This window comes from Engystomops pustulosus, chromosome 7, assembly GCF_040894005.1.
Source record: "Engystomops pustulosus chromosome 7, aEngPut4.maternal, whole genome shotgun sequence".
In the NCBI taxonomy this organism is placed as follows: domain Eukaryota; kingdom Metazoa; phylum Chordata; class Amphibia; order Anura; family Leptodactylidae; genus Engystomops; species Engystomops pustulosus.
In genome coordinates this window covers 151,131,651-151,149,870 of record NC_092417.1, presented here as the reverse complement: position 1 = coordinate 151,149,870, position 18,220 = coordinate 151,131,651, and the positions used below count along the sequence as shown (strand labels likewise).

Sequence of the window (18,220 nt, the reverse complement as noted above, 5' to 3'; positions counted from 1 at the left end):
CTACTGTATGAGCACTGGCCGGGAGAACAGTACTCTAAGGAGGAGGAGAGCCGGGTGCAGGAACTCTCGGGAACTTAGAGCGTACGGACCGCCGGACCTGTGCCAATGTATGTGGCAGGGCAGGGACCATCATCCACCTCCAAAGTGAAGTTGTGAAGTCAGGAACGGGAGCGCGGGCCCCTGGACCTCCCGGGCCCCGTAGCAACCGCTACGGCTGCTACGGCTGTAGTTACGCCACTGCCAGTCTCACTCTCTGCAATGGTATATATCTCTGATTGCTGAATCATTTTTCACCCATCTACTGTGTCTTTAAATCCAGTCTCACTCTCTGCAATGGTATATATCCAGGTTGCTTGCATTCTTTGTTTGCTTAGCATAATATTCTGCTAAGTATAATAATATTCTGAGAAGTATGAAACTGCAGTTTGACATTGCAGTTAGACAGGGCAGGAGACAGGTAAGATTGCAGAGAAAAATGAACAATTATGTTTGTCTCAAAATGTTTTCCATTTTCTCCCTGTTTGCCATGGTTGTTTTACTTGCCTACCGTCCATCTATTCCACCAGTACCAACTATCCATATCAATGCCTCCCTTCTTCACTCGCCTTTCTTTACCACTCACACACTCTATACGTTATGTAACCATACTAACTCATCACAGTCTTCTGCTGTGAAGCAAGAAATAACTTCTTATAAATCTCTGCAGCATCTTTTGTCTCTTTTCTTTCTCCTTCTGCTTGCTGCAGGTGACGTCTCTCCTAACCCAGGCCCACCTTCTGCTTATTTTAACACTTCACACAGAAACCCTGCTAACCTTATAAAGATTCAGTGTATCCCCTCTTCTCCTTCTCCACCAGTAACCCCTTTTAAATGTGCCCTATGGAACGCCCGCTCTGTGTGTAATAAACTAGAATCAGTTCATGACCTATTTCTTTCTAAGTCTTTGGACATGCTTGCCATTATGGAAACATGGATCCAGCAGGATGACTCCGCCTCCGTTGCAGCATTGTCTTATGGCGGTTTACACTTTTCGCACTGTTTCAGACCTGAGAATAGGCAGGGAGGTGGGGTAGGCATACTCCTCTCTCCACAATGCACTTTCCAGGTCATTCCTCCTGTACCCTCTCTTACTTTCCCATCTTTTGAGGTCCACACCCTCAGACTTTTCCGCCCATTCACTCTTCGTGTGGCTGTAGTATACCGTCCTCCTGGCTCACCTTATCAGTTTCTTGACCACTTTGCCTCTTGGCTCTCTCACTTTTTATCCTGTGACATTCCAACCATCATCATGGGAGACTTCAACATCCCTGTTAACACTCCCATTTCCCCTCCTGCCTCTCAGCTCCTAGCACTAATTACTTCTCTCGGTCTTTCACAACTCTGCGATTCCCCCACTCATAGTGAGGGAAACATCCTCGATTTGGTCTTCTCCTGACCATCTTCAATATCTGATTTTACCAATTCCTCCTTTCCACTTTCAGACCATAATCTCCTTTCTTTTACTTTCAATAATCCTTCTCGTTCTCAGAAGCCTTCCACCCATCACTCATACCGGAACCCATGTGCAATAGATACTAATCAACTCACAGAAAACTTACAGACTGCACTGTCCCCCATCTCCTCTTTCACCTGTCCAAACCTGGCTACTAACCACTATAATCACACTGTCAGAAGTGCCCTAGATGAGATGGCACCACTCACTATCCGAAATTTTCAACACACACGCAGGCAACCTTGGCACACTGAACAAACTCGTTTCCTTCGGCAGTGCTCCAGGATTGCTGAACGTCTGTGGAGAAAATCGCGCACATCTGCAGACTTTCTTCACTTCAAATTTATGCTAAAAACGTATAACTCTGCCCTCCACCTTGCTAAACAGGTCTATTTTACTAATCTCATATCCTCTCTCTCTAACAACCCCAAAAGGCTCTTTGATACCCTTCACTCCTTACTAACACCCAAGGTGCAGCTACCTGTCACAGACCTTGGGGCTGAAGATCTGACCGCCTATTCTAAGGACAAAATTGATTGTATCCGCCAGGAAATAATTGCTCAATCCACTCACCCTTCCAATCACCTTCCCTCCCATACCTTATCTTGTTCACTCTCTTCCTTTGAGCCAGTCACAGAGGAAGAAGTGTCTAGGCTCCTTTCCTCTGCTCGCCCCACTACCTGCATCAGTGACCCCATCCCCTCACATCTGGTACATTCTCTCTCCCCAGCAGTCACTTCTCACCTAACTAAAATTTTCAATCTCTCTCTCTCTTCTGGTGTCGTCCCATCTTCTTTCAAGCATGCTATTGTTACCCCTTTACTAAAGAAACCTTCACTGGACCCATCCAATGCTACTAACTACCGACCAGTTTCTAACCTCCCTTTTATCTCCAAACTCCTGGAACGCTTGGTCTATTCTCGACTAACCCGCTATCTCTCAGCTAACTCCCTCCATGACCCCCTACAATCTGGTTTCCGCTCTATGTATTCCACTGAAACTGCTCTTTCTAAAGTCTCCAATGATCTCCTCACTGCAAAATCCAAAGGTGACTATTCTCTCCTCATTCTCCTGGATCTATCGGCAGCGTTCGATACTGTGGACCACCAGCTCCTCCTTAGGATGCTTCACTCCATTGGCCTAAAGGACACTGCACTCTCGTGGTTTTCTTCCTATCTCTCTGACAGCACTTTCAGTGTCTCCTTTTCTGGATCTTTCTCTACTCATCTTCCTCTCAGTGTCGGGGTTCCTCAGGGATCAGTCCTAGGTCGTCTTCTCTTCTCTCTCTATACTGCCCCCATTGGACAAACCATCAGCAGATTTGGTTTCCAGTATCATCTTTATGCTGATGACACCCAGCTGTATACCTCAGCACGTAACATCACTCCTGCCTTAATCCAGAACACTAGTGATTGTCTCTCTGCTGTCTCTAACATCATGTCCTCTCTCTTCTTGAAACTTAATCTTTCTAAGACTGAACTTCTTGTCTTTCCACCATCTACTAACCAACCCAACCCTGACCTCTCCATCTCGGTCTGTGGGATCACTATAGCACCGAGGCAGCAGGCCCGCTGTCTTGGGGTTGTGCTGGACTCTGACCTCTCCTTTTTACCATATATTCAATCTCTTGCTCGCTCTTGCCGTATGCATCTCAGAAACATCTCCAGAATCCGGCCGTTTCTGACATTTGAAACTTCTAAAATGCTAATTGTTGCACTTATTCACTCTCGACTAGACTACTGTAACTCTCTACTAATTGGTCTTCCACTCTCTAAACTCTCTCCTCTTCAATCTATTCTTAATGCAGCAGCCAGGCTCGTCTTTCAGGCCAAACGCTACACGGATGCCTCCAGTTTGTGCCAATCACTGCACTGGCTACCTGTCTCCTTCCGTATTCACTTTAAAATAATAACCCTCATCCACAAAGCTCTGAATAATGCTGCACCTCCCTATCTCTCTTCTCTCATCTCAGTCTATCGCCCTTCCCGTGCTCTTCGATCTGCCAGTGACATTAGATTAATCTCTACCTTAATTCGAACCTCCCATGCACGTATCCAGGACTTTTCCCGAGTTGCACCAATTCTCTGGAATGCCCTTCCTCAGACTCTGAGACTAATGCCTACCCTCCAAAGCTTCAAACGTGCTCTTAAAACCCATCTCTTTAGGCAAGCCTATCACACTCGCTAACTGCTTGAAATGTCAACTCTCCCTTTACTAATTCATCCTATCTCCCATCTGTTATCTGGCAAATAGCTGATATATACCAAGCTCCAGGCTTCTCTGCAGTCTTTTTCACCTAGGACCCTGTAAATAAGATGGCGGCTGATGGCTGGTCCAAGCAGCAACATCGTTGTTTAGTAAATTATTTATTAAATTATTTTATATTGTTCCCTTATAAAGAATGGCTGGACCATTATACAACCTCTTGTGTCACCCCCTCATCCTCATAGTCTGTAAGCTCTTGTGAGCAGGGCCCTCACTCCTATTGTTCCATATGACTGTTTGTTCTTTGTAATGTAATATAGTTGTATATGTCCCCTATGATTTGTAAAGCGCTACGGAATTTGATGGCGCTATATAAATAAAGATTATTATTATTATAATGGAACAAAAATTGTCTGAAAAGTTACTGATCATTTAAACTAGATTTAAAACAAGGTGATATTTAATTTTTTTTGGGAGGGTTATTCTAATTTTAATCTGACTAAGTGATTAATTTATGTCTAGTCAGCTAGCATAGAGATGCAGGACCATGCAGAAAAAGATGAATTAGTAGAAAGAAGCAGCAGCCAGGGACTACTTTTTTCAGAGCTTGGTGGAAGTATTTCTGCAGCACTGCTCGGCTACCAGTCTATATAAGGGAAGGCTGTGAAAGAGGATCCGTCATTTCCACTGGTGGAAGAATGAAGAGAAGAGGAAGATGCGAAGGTGCAGTAACCATGACTCTCCAGGGGGTGCACAGTAAGTATGTGAGTGGTTATACTGTGGTGAGTGTATGTGATGGGGTAGATGATTTGTAAAGTGTGGAGGTCTAGCTAAAAGTCTCTAGTAACTGACTGGTTGTAATGCAGGACTGCAGATGGTGTAGTATGACAGGAGTCAGCAACTTTTGGCAGTGCAGCTGATGAGAAACTACAATTCCCAGCATGCACTATGTTTCTGGAATTACCAAAGAAGTAGAAGTCTACTAACCCATGTTAAAACACCTGTTATTTGTCATGTTACAAAATCAGATCACAAAAATTAATTTCAGATTTAATATAACTTTACTTAAAAGCATTTATATAGGAAAATTAAAAAAAAAAACACTAAAACAAAAAAAAAAGTGGGAACATCAGGAATGTGGGCGTGTTCCGAATTAGCCAATCACATGCGAGGTAAATAAGATAGTTGCCAAAAGTTTCATTTTTTTAATTAACCCCATATAAAGCTCTGTGATTTTTATAGGATTTTCCAGATTTTTTCTAAACTGCATTTTACAGCAAAATGTATGGTTTACTTAAGCAAACTAAGGGTGTTAAGCATTATTATACATTATTTTTTTTTATCAGTTATTTATTTCTTGATCTGATTTTTACATGACAAAAATCTGACTTGTTATGTGTTGAAAGTTGTATTTTAATCTGACATTTTATATGTTGAAAGTTGCATTTTAATCTCACATTTTATATGTCAGAAGTTGTATTTTAATAGCTGGTAAATCCAGGGTGGATGAAATAGTAAAACAGTAAATTGGTCTGCAGTGGCGTAGCTAGAAGCTGGTGGGCCCCACTGCAAGTCTGTGCCAGGCCCCCCGACTATAATGTATGGTTTATAGTAATAGTCTTCCTATATGGGAAAGTGACACCATAAGGGCCCCCTAAACCCCTTGGACCCAGGTGCGATCGCAACCTCTGCACCCCCTAAAGTTACGCCCCTGTTGGTCTGCCCAAAGGGGTACAGTCCACCAGAGTATAATGAAAAGAAAAACAGTCTTTTAATAAGGGGCTCTTCTCAAGGGGGTGGTCTTTTGGAAAGGTTACAAAGTATGTGATTTGTAAAATGACGCAGAAAAACTTGGTGTTGCAGGAATAGAATGGATATTATCTGTAGTATGTAAAGTGCTGCAGAATATAATGACACTATCAATATTTTTTATTATTATTATTAGGTTAATGTAAATGTGTGTGGTACTTTTATGATCTGTAGGTTCTGTCAAGAGGAGAGAAACCAGAGAAGTGTGAATAGGATCCTGCAGTAGAGAAGAATATGAGGGCGTTCTCCGGAGTCCTGCAGTGCCGTGCGGAATCAGGCGTTCATAGTCGCAACTCTGATAAGTAGCTGTGAAGGGTGTCATTGTGGCGAATGAATGTGTGATATGAACATTACCACTAGATGGCAGTGATGATGCGTGTATTATAGAGGAGCACTGATGGGTGGGGAGGGGCACATTGAATTTTCTCCTAATTTTATTTTCCAGGTTCTAACATCTATTTGAAGACGTAAGCTGAAAAATAAAAGCTCCATCAGCAGCTCTGTAAATTACAATGTTCAGGTTACATTATAAAGAAGGCACATAAAGGCGAGTTTTTGTAGTATGAGGGGGAGGGGTAATAGTTCAGTGGTTTATAGGACAAACCCTTTTGGGTAGTATCTAGGTAGCTTAATGTGGGTGGGGGGAGAGGCTGTAAATAAATATTTTTAGATTCTTTACAGAACACACTCACATGTCAAGCACTACGTGTTCCTGCCAAGAACCACAATGGATCCTTAGATGATGGTTACCTTAGCCTGTGATGTTCGACAGCCCTGTGTACCATTAGGAGCTTGGGTCCTTGTGAGCCAGAGGTGTTCCCTACATGTGCCAGTGGTTATCTACAGCCTAAAGTCCCAGAGTCCAGTCAGTGGAAGGATTCCTTGGTTCCTGCTGATCCTATCATCACATGTCCTAGCTATTGGTCCCCTAATAAAGATGAGCATCTAGAATTCTCCCAAAGCCAGATGTCCTAGGAGCAAGAGGTCTTCCTTGCATGTTCCTGTGGTATTCTGTATCCCAAAGTCCTGTTACACTACTATCCAGTCAGAGGAAGGACACCATGGTTCCTGCTGATCCTATCATCACAAGTCATAGCTCTCGTCCCTCATAAAGATATACTTTCATTGATTACTCCTACATACCTTATGATTTAGGAGCATAGGTCGTTGCCTTGTAAGGAAGAAGTCTTCCCTGCATGTCCATGTCTACATCCCAAAGTCCTGCTACCACTGTCCAGTCAGAGGAAGGACTCCTTGGTTCCTGCTGACCCTGTCATCACAAGTCCTAGCTTTGGTCCCTTATAAACATGTATTTCTATAGAGTACATCCCCATTCCCTATGTCTTAGGAGCTTTGGTCATTGTCTTGTGTAAGTCTTGACTATTTTGCACCCCAATGTCCAGTCAATTGAAGGACACCATAATGTCCCGTATTCTATAGCAAAGACAAGCCTCTTGTACCAAGCCTTATCCCTTTAAAAGTTCCTTTAAGCATCTAAACATAATTGTTTACCCCATGAAGATGAGATATCCAGTGAAGAACTCTGATCTTAAAGCAATGAACTCTCCTGCCAAAGCAAAGCTTGTCCTAAATTGTGTTTAATGCACAATTGAATTGATTGCTATTGTTATATTTGCTTTACTTTCAGTGCATTGATTCTCGCTTTTCCTGTGCCATATGTGCTACGTATGTAATATGCCTATAGCTTTAGCATGCCTAGATGTACATACTCATGTTTACCAGTTCTGTGCCTTGTACTTGTTGAGAGCTTATTTGATGCCTATTTGCCTCCTGTGGTTAATTCTAGACCTCAAGGTCTATTATAGTGTCTCGTGTTCATTAACTGGTGACCTAGGCCTTGTCTAAAAGCGGCAGAAATCTAAAGGGTGTGTTATTTGCTGAATGAGGTATCAAATGATAAAGTCCAATATAAAACCACAACTTATAATATAAAAGATACAAGTACTCAATTACTGGAAGTCTAACATCACCAGTGACGGGAGAACATCAAAAGCCACCGGATCTTCTGGAACCAGCTACATAAGGAAGGAATGAGCTCATTCATTCATTCACCTTGAGGAGATCTCTACAGCCAGGAGTCTGCACACCGGCAGAGCCTACTTCAAAAACAAAAATTTGTGATCACAAAAAAAAAAAAAAGTTTTTGTTTTTTTACAATATAAAACCTATTCACTGTTTAAAGTAAGATCATCTGGATAACAGCACTTGAAGAGTTAAAGTAATGGGATACATTATCAATTAATACCTTATTCATCAAAGCTACGGAAAATTCACCTGACAACTCCTTACTGTTAAAATATACAGAATTGACTGATGTTTAGTGGTCACACCAGCCTAAGCGACCACAGATATTACATACAACTTTGATTACCACATGAAATGAAAAGTACAGTAATTTAATATGGTGAAAGCGGTTTTATGTAAAATCGTTTTTTCACTGTGGTATGAAAGAAAACCAGTAACCTATTCCAAGGTTATCATTTTTGGGGAAATATAAAATTATGTTTTTTAGGATAGGACAAGGAAATCCACGCCTCTTTTGCTACCACTTAAGGCAGCCCCTTTACCATCAAGCATGACTTTCAGGAAGCCTAAAGACATGATGAATTTTTGAGAGAATCCAGTATAATGGCTTATAAGAGGCATATACTACAGAACTAAAGGTAGTGTGACCTGGTTACATTGTAGTAATACAATAATAATGGTGTTATATGATATTGATACAATAATGCTGCGTAATAATTCAGTAATACTGGGGTTACTTTTTAGTTGCACAGTAATTCTGGGGTCACTATGTTGTAATACAATTATTCTGAGGTTACATTGCAGTGATATAACAATGTTGGAGTTACATTGTAGAAATATTATAATGCTAGGGTTATGTTGTATTAATAGTAATGCTGGGAAACAGTGGTGTAACCTGAAGCTGATGGGCCCCAGTGCAAAGTCTGTGCCAGGCCTCCGGCTATAATGTATGGTTTATAGTAATAGTCGTCTCATATGGGAAAGTGACAGCATATGGGCCCCCCGAATCCTCTTGGGCCCGATTGCAATGGCACCCCCATAAGTTACTCCCCTGCCGGGATATCATCATAGTAATACCATTATAATGGGGCTCCATCATAATAATACAATAATGCAACGGTTACTTTGTAGTGAAATAGTAATACTAGTGTTACAGTGTAGTAAAATAGTAATGCTGGGGTAACATTGTAGTAATGCATCAATAATGGGGTTTTATCATAGTAATACAATAATGCAGGGATACATTTTTGTGAAATAGTAATGCGAGGGTGAAATCATAGATAAACAGTAGTACAGAGGTTACATCATTGTTCATGTAGTAATGCTGGGCTAGCACCATAGATAAACAGTATTAAAGGGGTTACATCACGGTCATATAGTAATGCTGGGGTAACATCAGAGAAATACAGTAGTACAGGGGTTACATCACGGTCATATAGTAATGCTGGGGTAACATCAGAGAAATACAGTAAAACAGGCCTTACATCATGGTCATATAGTAATGCTGGGGTAGCACCATAGATAAACAGTAGTACAGGGGTTACATCATAACATCAGAGAAATACAGTAGTACAGGGGTTACATCACGGTCATATAGTAATGTTGGGTTATCATAGTAAAAAAGGTTAGAAAAAGACATCAGTCCATCAGGTCCCAACATCGGAGAAATACAGTAATACAGGGCTTACATCTTACATGAGGGTTATATAATAATACAGGTATAACATTAAAATGATACATTGATATATGTTTATATGTTATATTTGCACAGAACAATTTTTCTTACAGCAAAGTGTTTCAAATTGTACCTTCATAGGTAAATACATGTAGCATTTTGCTAATATTTTTCTTTTAATAAAAGATACGTTCCGGAATGAAATCCAGGCTGAGTGTTTATTGTTTTACCTTATCTAATTGTAGCCATGTCGTATGCAATTTTAGGCTGTGGACTAAGTGGTGGCCAGATTTTAAGGACCAAACACTGTGCTGGGAACAGGACTCAATGCCTCGTAGTTATATATGATAATAAGGAGTCCCTGCTTCCCTGAAGAAAAACTGCACCAAATTATAATCATTATTACAATTTAGCACTTTCAATTTAAAGTGGCCTTTAATTTAACCCCTTAATGACCGCCCTATCGGGAATCTACGTCGGTCATTAAGGGTACTTCTTCTGACGCGACGCCTTTCTACGGCGCCGCGTCTGAAGAAGATTTCGGGACATCGGGTCAGTATAGTGCCGGTGTCGGGCTGTGATATCATGGCACATCCCGGGTGTTTAACCCCTTACACACCGCGGTCAAGTATGACCGCGGCGTGCAAGTGTGTCCCACGTGGATCGGACCCCCCCGGTGAGCTTACCGGGGGATCCGATCCCTCCTGCCGCTGCCCCCGGGTCCGGCCAGTGACCCGAGGCTTCCGGCTCCTCTTCTCACTGGGTTCTGCCTTCCTGGCAGGACCCGGCTGTATGTAACTGAGCAAGCGCAGCATGCTCAGTTACTTACACTATACACTGCAATACAAGTGTATTGCAGTGTAGAGGCTTGAATAAGTGATCGGATGATCGCTTGTTCAAGCCAAAAGGTGGAAAATATGTGAAAGTAAAAAAAAAAAGATTAAATCATTTTATAATAATAAATAAATAAAATAAAGTCCCATAATCTCCCCAGTTACACATATAATGCAAATACAGTATATAAAACACAAAAATAGTATTTACAAATTTGCCACTGGCAAACTAGATTACCCATATCCAGACACATATATTGTATGTTTAAAACGTAACTTTTATTTTTGTGGCTATTAATAATGCCAAAATTGATGGTAGATTTGGGTGCTCAAACTAATACAATAGTTAAAAACACAGTGTCACACATACTCATAGTTGTAGCCAGGCTGAATGGACTAGTGATGTGTCTATTGAAGTACTGTAGATGGTTGTTGTACTTGTGGCTGTGCTATCAGAGTCGCCGCAGGGTATCCCTCTCTGATTGTTGTCACTCACTCCTGTGTCAATATCAGTTGCAGTGAAAATGTGACAGTCACTTATTTTACAACTCTGTCGTGGCTAGAGGTCAAGTAAGTGATGACCTCTGTGACACATGTGTAGGGGATATTGCAACTGAGAGTACTTGTTGCATAGGATAGCCACTGTGCCAATTCAAGATTACTGTCTCAGACTGGGAGCTAATCCTAATACTGTGTTGCTATCTTATAAGGGATCACAGCTGCAGACTGTGAATATAAATTCCCATTCATCCACACGGTAGTGCTAGAATACTCCCAGATCTCTGTTTAGGCACAATCAGCAGACTCAGTCACAGCTCGCTTTATAATTGGTTCTGTAGCACTGTGCAAATTAAACCCTGGCTGCCTAGAGAGTGAAACACTGCTAGTTAAAAAGTTAGCTATATTAAAAGCTAACTTTTTAACTAGCAGTGTTTCATTCTCTAGGCAGCCAGGGTTTAATTTGCACAGTTGAGTTCACTAGGGATCTAAGTGTGTATGTGTGCTACAGAACCAATTATAAAGCGAGCTGTGACTGAGTCTGCTGATTGTGCCTAAACAGAGATCTGGGAGTATTCTAGCACTACCGTGTGGATGAATGGGAATTTATATTCACAGTCTGCAGCTGTGATCCCTTATAAGATAGCAACACAGTATTAGGATTAGCTCCCAGTCTGAGACAGTAATCTTGAGTTGGCACAGTGGCTATCATATGCAACAAGTACTCTCAGTTGCAATATCCCCTACACATGTGTCACAGAGTTCGTCACTTACTTGACCTCTAGCCACGACAGAGTTGTAAAATAAGTGACTGTCACATTTTCACTGCAACTGATATTGACACAGGAGTGAGTGACAACAATCAGAGAGGGATACCCTGCGGCGACTCTGATAGCACAGCCACAAGTACAACAACCATCTACAGTACTTCAATAGACACATCACTAGTCCATTCAGCCTGGCTACAACTATGAGTATGTGTGACACTGTGTTTTTAACTATTGTATTAGTTTGAGCACCCAAATCTGCCATCAATTTTGGCATTATTAATAGCCACAAAAATAAAAGTTACGTTTTAAACATACAATATATGTGTCTGGATATGGGTAATCTAGTTTGCCAGTGGCAAATTTGTAAATACTATTGAGTCTTATATCCCTGCCGACACATAAGGTCCTCTGGTTTTTGTATTATAAAACACAAAAACACACGAAAAATTTACATATTTGGTATCACCGCGTCCGTATTAATCTGTACAATAAATCTAAATCAATATTGAACCCGTTTGGTGAAGAACGAAAAAAAACTACGAAAAATTTTTCATCAAACACCATCACAAAAAATGTTCTAAAAAGTGATCAAAAAAAGTTACGTTCCCTAATATGATACGACTGAAAAGAACAACTCTTTTCGCAAAAAATAAGCCCTCAACCAGGTCTGACAACAGAAAAATACAGAAGTTATGGCCCTGAAAATTTGTCAATAGTAAAAACAATGCGATTTTCTCCAATATTGGTTTTGCTCAGGAAAATTGAGCAAAGATAAGAAAAACTATATAAATGAGGTATCACCGCAATCGTAGTGAACCAGAGAATAAAGATAAAATATTATTTTTATGTTACGGTGAGCGGGGGAAAAAAAATGCTAAAAATCCAAAATAAAAATTGATTATTTTGTTTGTGTCCCCCTTGAAATAGTTAATAAAATCTCATGAATAAGCTTTAGACTCCCAAAATAAATTATCTATACATTGTATCTCATCCCATAAAAAATAACCTATCATATGTTTGCATTACCAAAAAAAAATAAAAATGTATAGGTCGTACAATGTGACAATACAAATCTGCTGTGAATGGCGTCTCCATTCATTCTATACTTGGCCGTGCGCCCGTACAGAAGTTTACCACCACATATGGGGTATCGTTACACTCGGGAGGAATTGGGCATCAAACGTTGCAGTGCGTTTCATCATTTAATTTATTCTGAAACTGTCAGTTTGGCCTAAAAATATAAAATATCATCTCAACATAAAGCAGACATTCCGTAAATGTTAATTATCAAGCTTTTTGAGTAGTTTTACTTCCTGTCTGGAAAGCAGAACATTTCAAACTTGGAAAATGAAGAATTTTTACAAACTTTTGCCAAATTTTCACTTTTTTTCAGAACGAATCGCAAAACTTATCACTTAAATTTTATAACTAACATGAAGTACAATGTATCACGAGAAAACATTCTCAAAATCACCGGGATATGTTAAAGCGTTCTGAAGTTATAACCAATTATCATGAGACATGTCAGATTTGAAAAATCAAGTCTGGTCATTGAGCTGAAAACTAGTGTCGGTGATAAGGGGTTAAAAAGATTGTGCAAAATAAATGATGCAATCGGCAACTCTGTGCACCCAACTTTTCATATTGCCTTTACATACACTGGCCCACAACCCTGGAGAAGTTGCAAGTATTTGTAACCTCTTCTATTGGATCAGTTTAATGTAAGAGGAGATTGGGGTTGGGGGGTTGATTGGATTGTGAGCCCCATTGGGGACAGGGACTTATTTGGCAAACTCTGCGCAGCGCTGCGTAAAGTCCAGCGGGAAGTGTAGAAAAGTGTTACCGTATATACTCGTGTATAAGCCGAATTTTTCAGCACAAAAAATGTGCTGAAAAACGTCCCCTTGGCTTATACACGAGTCTATTACAAAAAAAAATTACCCACTTAAAAAAATAAACTTAAATACTCACCCTCCGATGTCAGCGCGGCTTACCGATGTCCCCGAAGTCAGCGCGTCCCGTCTTCTTTCTTCTCCGCGGCTCCTCCTTTCTCATCTTTCTTCCGGCATGGACGCGGCCATGTTTTCTTCGTGGCCGTGCATACTATAACGTCAGCAGCGGCCGCGTCATAGTATGCGCATGCTAGAAGGCCGCGTCCATGCTGGAAGAAAGAAGAGAGAAGAGGAGCCGCGGAGAAGAAAGAAGACGGGACGCGCTGACATCGGGGACATCGGTAAGCCGTGCTGACATCGGAGGGTGAGTATTTAAGTTTATTTTTTTAAAAGCCGTGGGGGCAGGCTGCTGTATACTACTAGGGGCTTGCTTTATACTACTAGGGGCTTGCTGTATACTACTAGGGGCTTGCTGTATACTACTAGGGGCTTGCTGTATATTACTAGGGACTGCTGTATACTACTAGGGGCTGCTGTATTCCCACCCTCGGCTTATACTCGAGTCAGTAGTTTTTCCCAGTTTTTGGTGGTAAAATTAGGGGTCTTATACTCAGGTCGGCTTATACTCGAGTATATACGGTAAATAGTGTCAAATAGATGAAAATAAAGTGTCAAAGAGACTAAATGGCAATATGTGTAGTACACATGGGCGGCTTCCAAAAAAATTACCTGCAGATAATTACCTGCACCTTAACAATTTGTGCAGACGAAATTAAAATATTTAAGACGAATTCCAAGCAGCGCCGTTCATTTGTCACTTGTGTGTACTGTGGATATCGTCATTTGATCTTTCTGATGCTCTCCTGGGTGGGTTTCAGCTAAAGGACTACGAACAGACAAGTCGTTGCTTTTTCAGACGCCTTTAAAATAGCAAGGTTTATCGTTCAATGGGGAAACATCCCTTTTACTATGCCAGTTTTCGTTTGCAGTCTTTTATGCAAAACTGTGCCAGGTCAGCCCAGCAGTTGCACCGCCCAATGGATGCATCGAGAGGCCTATGCCTCTTGATGCATCCGGTGGACCGCAGGGGGTGGCCACTATCATATTCCAGCGCAAGAGCACTGGCCTATGATAAATCTTCCCTAATATGTTTATCCATTTGAATTCTCTATGGTTTACTACTTAATTGATTTTGTGCTTCATTTTTTGGCTCCTCTCCCATATCAAACCATCACTTGGTGTGCCATTGCATCCTTAGTCTTCTTCACGACTACTTAATGTGACACCTAAATGTACAGTGAACCCATCACGAAGAATGACATTTTTAGCTGGTAAACAAAAAAGAAGAACAACAGAGGACAGCGCCTCGGGTGATAACGTTTGGTGGTCCGTGTAGGGGAGAAATCAAGGGTGCTTGATTTCTGATGGATTTCTGATGGTGCTTGAATGCTGATGGATTCTTGAAATCGAGCTCGTAAAATATATAATTGCTCAATCAGGACTCCTTTGTAGTCGAATAGATGACAAGAGGATAGCGGAAAAAAATCCACTTGGCTAGATGTATTTGTAGGGAGTATTAGCGTTAAAGCAGCTCTCACAGCCCAAGTAGCCTGGAACACCACTAGGGGTCCAGTATGCAAAACATAATAGGAAAGAAAAAGAGGGCTATCGTGGGGCGCTAATCCGTACACTACCCAAAAATCAAATACAATAATCTTAGCCAAAATAGCGAACAATTTTTAATAATAGATATACATACTACAAGTCAATAAAAATATTAATTAAAAAACCTTTTAGTTGTCCAATCGTGACGCGTTTCGGGCGTACCGCCCTTTCTCAAACATAGGACAATAGCAATATAATACACATAACATTCTTAAATAGTGATAAGCATGAAAGGTATATTGGCAGCCGGTGTAACACTTACACGTGTGCCGTCTCGGGGAGCTCGCGAGTGACAGTGTGTCAATGCGCGGGCAGCCCGCTATGGCAGTATATCATTGCGCATGCGTGATCAACCCAGACACTATAACAGTGCGCCTGCGTGATCTACCGGCCAGTGTTATGACCGGAAGTTTGGCTAGCAATTCCAAATAGAACAATAGGTAGTGAATAATAAAGTAAACTATAGTAGTAGCTGTTACTGAGAGGTGTGTCCAACTCAAGGCCCTGCCGCCACAGGGTATCGACAGTCCTGTGGTACACTTCTTGGGCACACATAGCCTAGTGATTATAAAAACAATTACTTACTGGCAGTTGGTGTACACGAATTCTACCTAGACCTTCTCTTGAGATGATTGAATCTCTGGGGGACAGAAGACTCCACATGTTCTATCGGAAGTATGTTAAAATCAGTGATGTTGCAATTAAGATTCCGGGAGAGGGAACACACCTTTGCCATTTTTACTAAGTCTGAACATAAGGACCAACCTCAGGCATGTGAGCGAGTAAAAGGAAATCAGCTAAATGAGGAATACATCGAACATCTATTTTTCGAATTGGAAAAATTAAGGAAAACAGAATCCCAGCAGCACCTGGACAAACTCTTTTTGGATACCTACCTTAAGGAAGGACTTGTCCCTAGAGGTTTGAGATTACGGCCGGAACCGGCTTTTAAGAATTATACATCATTTGTAAGAGATTGGGACAATATTTTGCATTAGTGTTCGGTGTCACTTTTAAATTGTCTATGTACAAAAGGCTATCTCTTTCAGTAAACTGTGCAGAGAGAATAGATGAAATTTTGTCGAAATTAGCCCCTTTTGAACAATCAGCTATATACATTAAGCTAGATAAGAAAATAGCAACCAGCATTGAGATATATGAAAAGGAAATTTTAGAAAAGAAACTGAGGAAGTTAGATAGAGATAGAGAAGACTATGGTTCCAATAACGTTAAATATTGGCTTAAGAAGGCAAATAGGGAAGAGATTGACACGACATATAAAAGAGTGTCCTCAGTGTATGAGAACAAAGAACAGGGTGGCCATAAATATACATCTAACCACAGGAAGCCATACACCCACACTAATTCACCCAGGAGCCATAATAAGAAACCTATGAAGAGATACCCGAGAAGGGAACTACCTCTTACTAGAACCTTCAAACCATCCGTTAATAGAGATACACGCCCAGGTACATCGGAGCCCAGTCATTCTACCTAAGATCATTTAATGCCTAAAACTTATCCTCCACTAAATACTCAAATTCATGGTTTAAGTCCGAAAGATCTAAATTTACTTATGGATAACCAACCTAAACCCATTCTTCCATCAGGTAAATTTTCTGACAGTAATGCCCCTAATGATTCGGTATTAACCGTCCATGATATTAGTCCTTTTAGTCTTCAGGATGAAGATCATCAACAATTCTTTACACCCGTAAATAGGGTTAATACAAAGAAATCATTGGAGGACCACACACAAAACAGTGAGGCCCCCCTACTGAATGAAACTGTTTCTTTTTTAGGACTTCCCGGCGAAATAAAGGAAAAAACGTTACACCAATATACTCTAAATACATTATTAAAGGAAACAATATTTGCAGCAGCCCCTCTAAGCCTAAAACGGAAAAGCACCGTAAGAGAGGTAGGAGAGGAGGCAGAAATACACAAAGATACAGGATCATCACAGGAGGACTCACTAATCGAGACCCCCAAATTAAAAAAGAACAGGTACCTTATATACTCGAGTATAAGCCTAGTTTTTCAGCACAAAAAATGTGCTGAAAAACCCAAACTCGGCTTATACTCGAGTCAAAAAAATAAATATATCTAAACTCACCTTTCCGGTGACCCCTGTATATCTTCTGTGCGATCTGTCCGGCAGCGGCGGCAGGCTATATACACTGGGGCAGGGTCTGGCAGGCTATATACACTGGGGCAGGGTCTGGCAGGCTATATACACTGGGGCAGGGTCTGGCAGGCTATATACACTGGGGCAGGGGCTGGCTGGCTATATACACTGGGGCAGGGGCTGGCTGGCTATATACACTGAGGCAGAGCCTGGCTGGCTATATACTGGGGAGGCTGTGACCAATGCATTTCCCACCCTCGGCTTATACTCGAGTCAATAGGTTTTCCCAGTATTTTGTGGTAAAATTAGTGGCCTCGGCTTATACTCGGGTCGGCTTATACTCGAGTATATACGGTAACTAAAGATATAATATCTACCAATAGAGATAAAGATAAAAATACTAACAATCTAGTTAAGATCTTCAATCTATCTAGTCATGTTCTATCGACCCACGAAACCACACTATTAGAAAAAGGTCTTTCGTACTGTCCCTCATCTAGGTCCAATGAATTTGAGCTATTTGTCGACCTTAACAAATTCATAAGGAAATTGACCCTAAAAAGACATTTTAATCTACTAATTAATGATACGGATAGACCTGAACAGACATATTCGGAAGAAGATGTAACTCTATCCCTCACCGTAGATGTACCAATAGACATGCCTTCAACACATATGAACCTAAAACCTAAATCCACATTTTATCCTACACAGCATAAAGGGAATTTTGTGGAGACATTTTACGACTTGGTGTCCACAGATCTCCGGAATCTCTATACTCCTATTGGTGGGGATTCAGGGGCAAACAGGAGAAAGGATAATCTCACCGCGAAAGAGAGAGTCGCCCTTAAAGAACTAGCAGCCCGACAGGATCTGGTAATAAAGTCGGCCGATAAAGGGGGGGGGGGGGGGATTGTCATTCAAAATAGGTCAGATTATATTCTTGAGGCTGAACGGCTCCTATCAGATAAAGATTTTTATTGTACGCTACGGTCTGATCCTACTTTAAAATTTAAGAAAGAACTCTATAATCTTTTGGATGAGGGGTTAGGAACAGGTGTCCTTAATACTAAAGAACTTCAATATCTAAAGGTAGAGGAACCAGCGACGGCCCTGTTTTATCATTTGCCGAAAGTTCACAAGAACCAGACAAAGCCCCCAGGAAGACCTATTATCGCTGGTATAAATTCCCTAACCTCCAACCTCT

The 18,220-nt window shown here is 41.1% G+C and overlaps 1 long non-coding RNA gene across 1 annotated transcript; it reads left to right on the top strand.

The window, feature by feature from the left end:
* The first annotated feature begins 3,759 nt into the window (after positions 1–3,759).
* Positions 3,760–9,431, top strand: LOC140071035 (uncharacterized). Its single transcript, XR_011849034.1, has 2 exons — positions 3,760–4,453; positions 5,681–9,431. It is a non-coding gene; the product is annotated as an uncharacterized lncRNA (long non-coding RNA).
* The last annotated feature ends 8,789 nt before the right edge of the window (positions 9,432–18,220 follow it).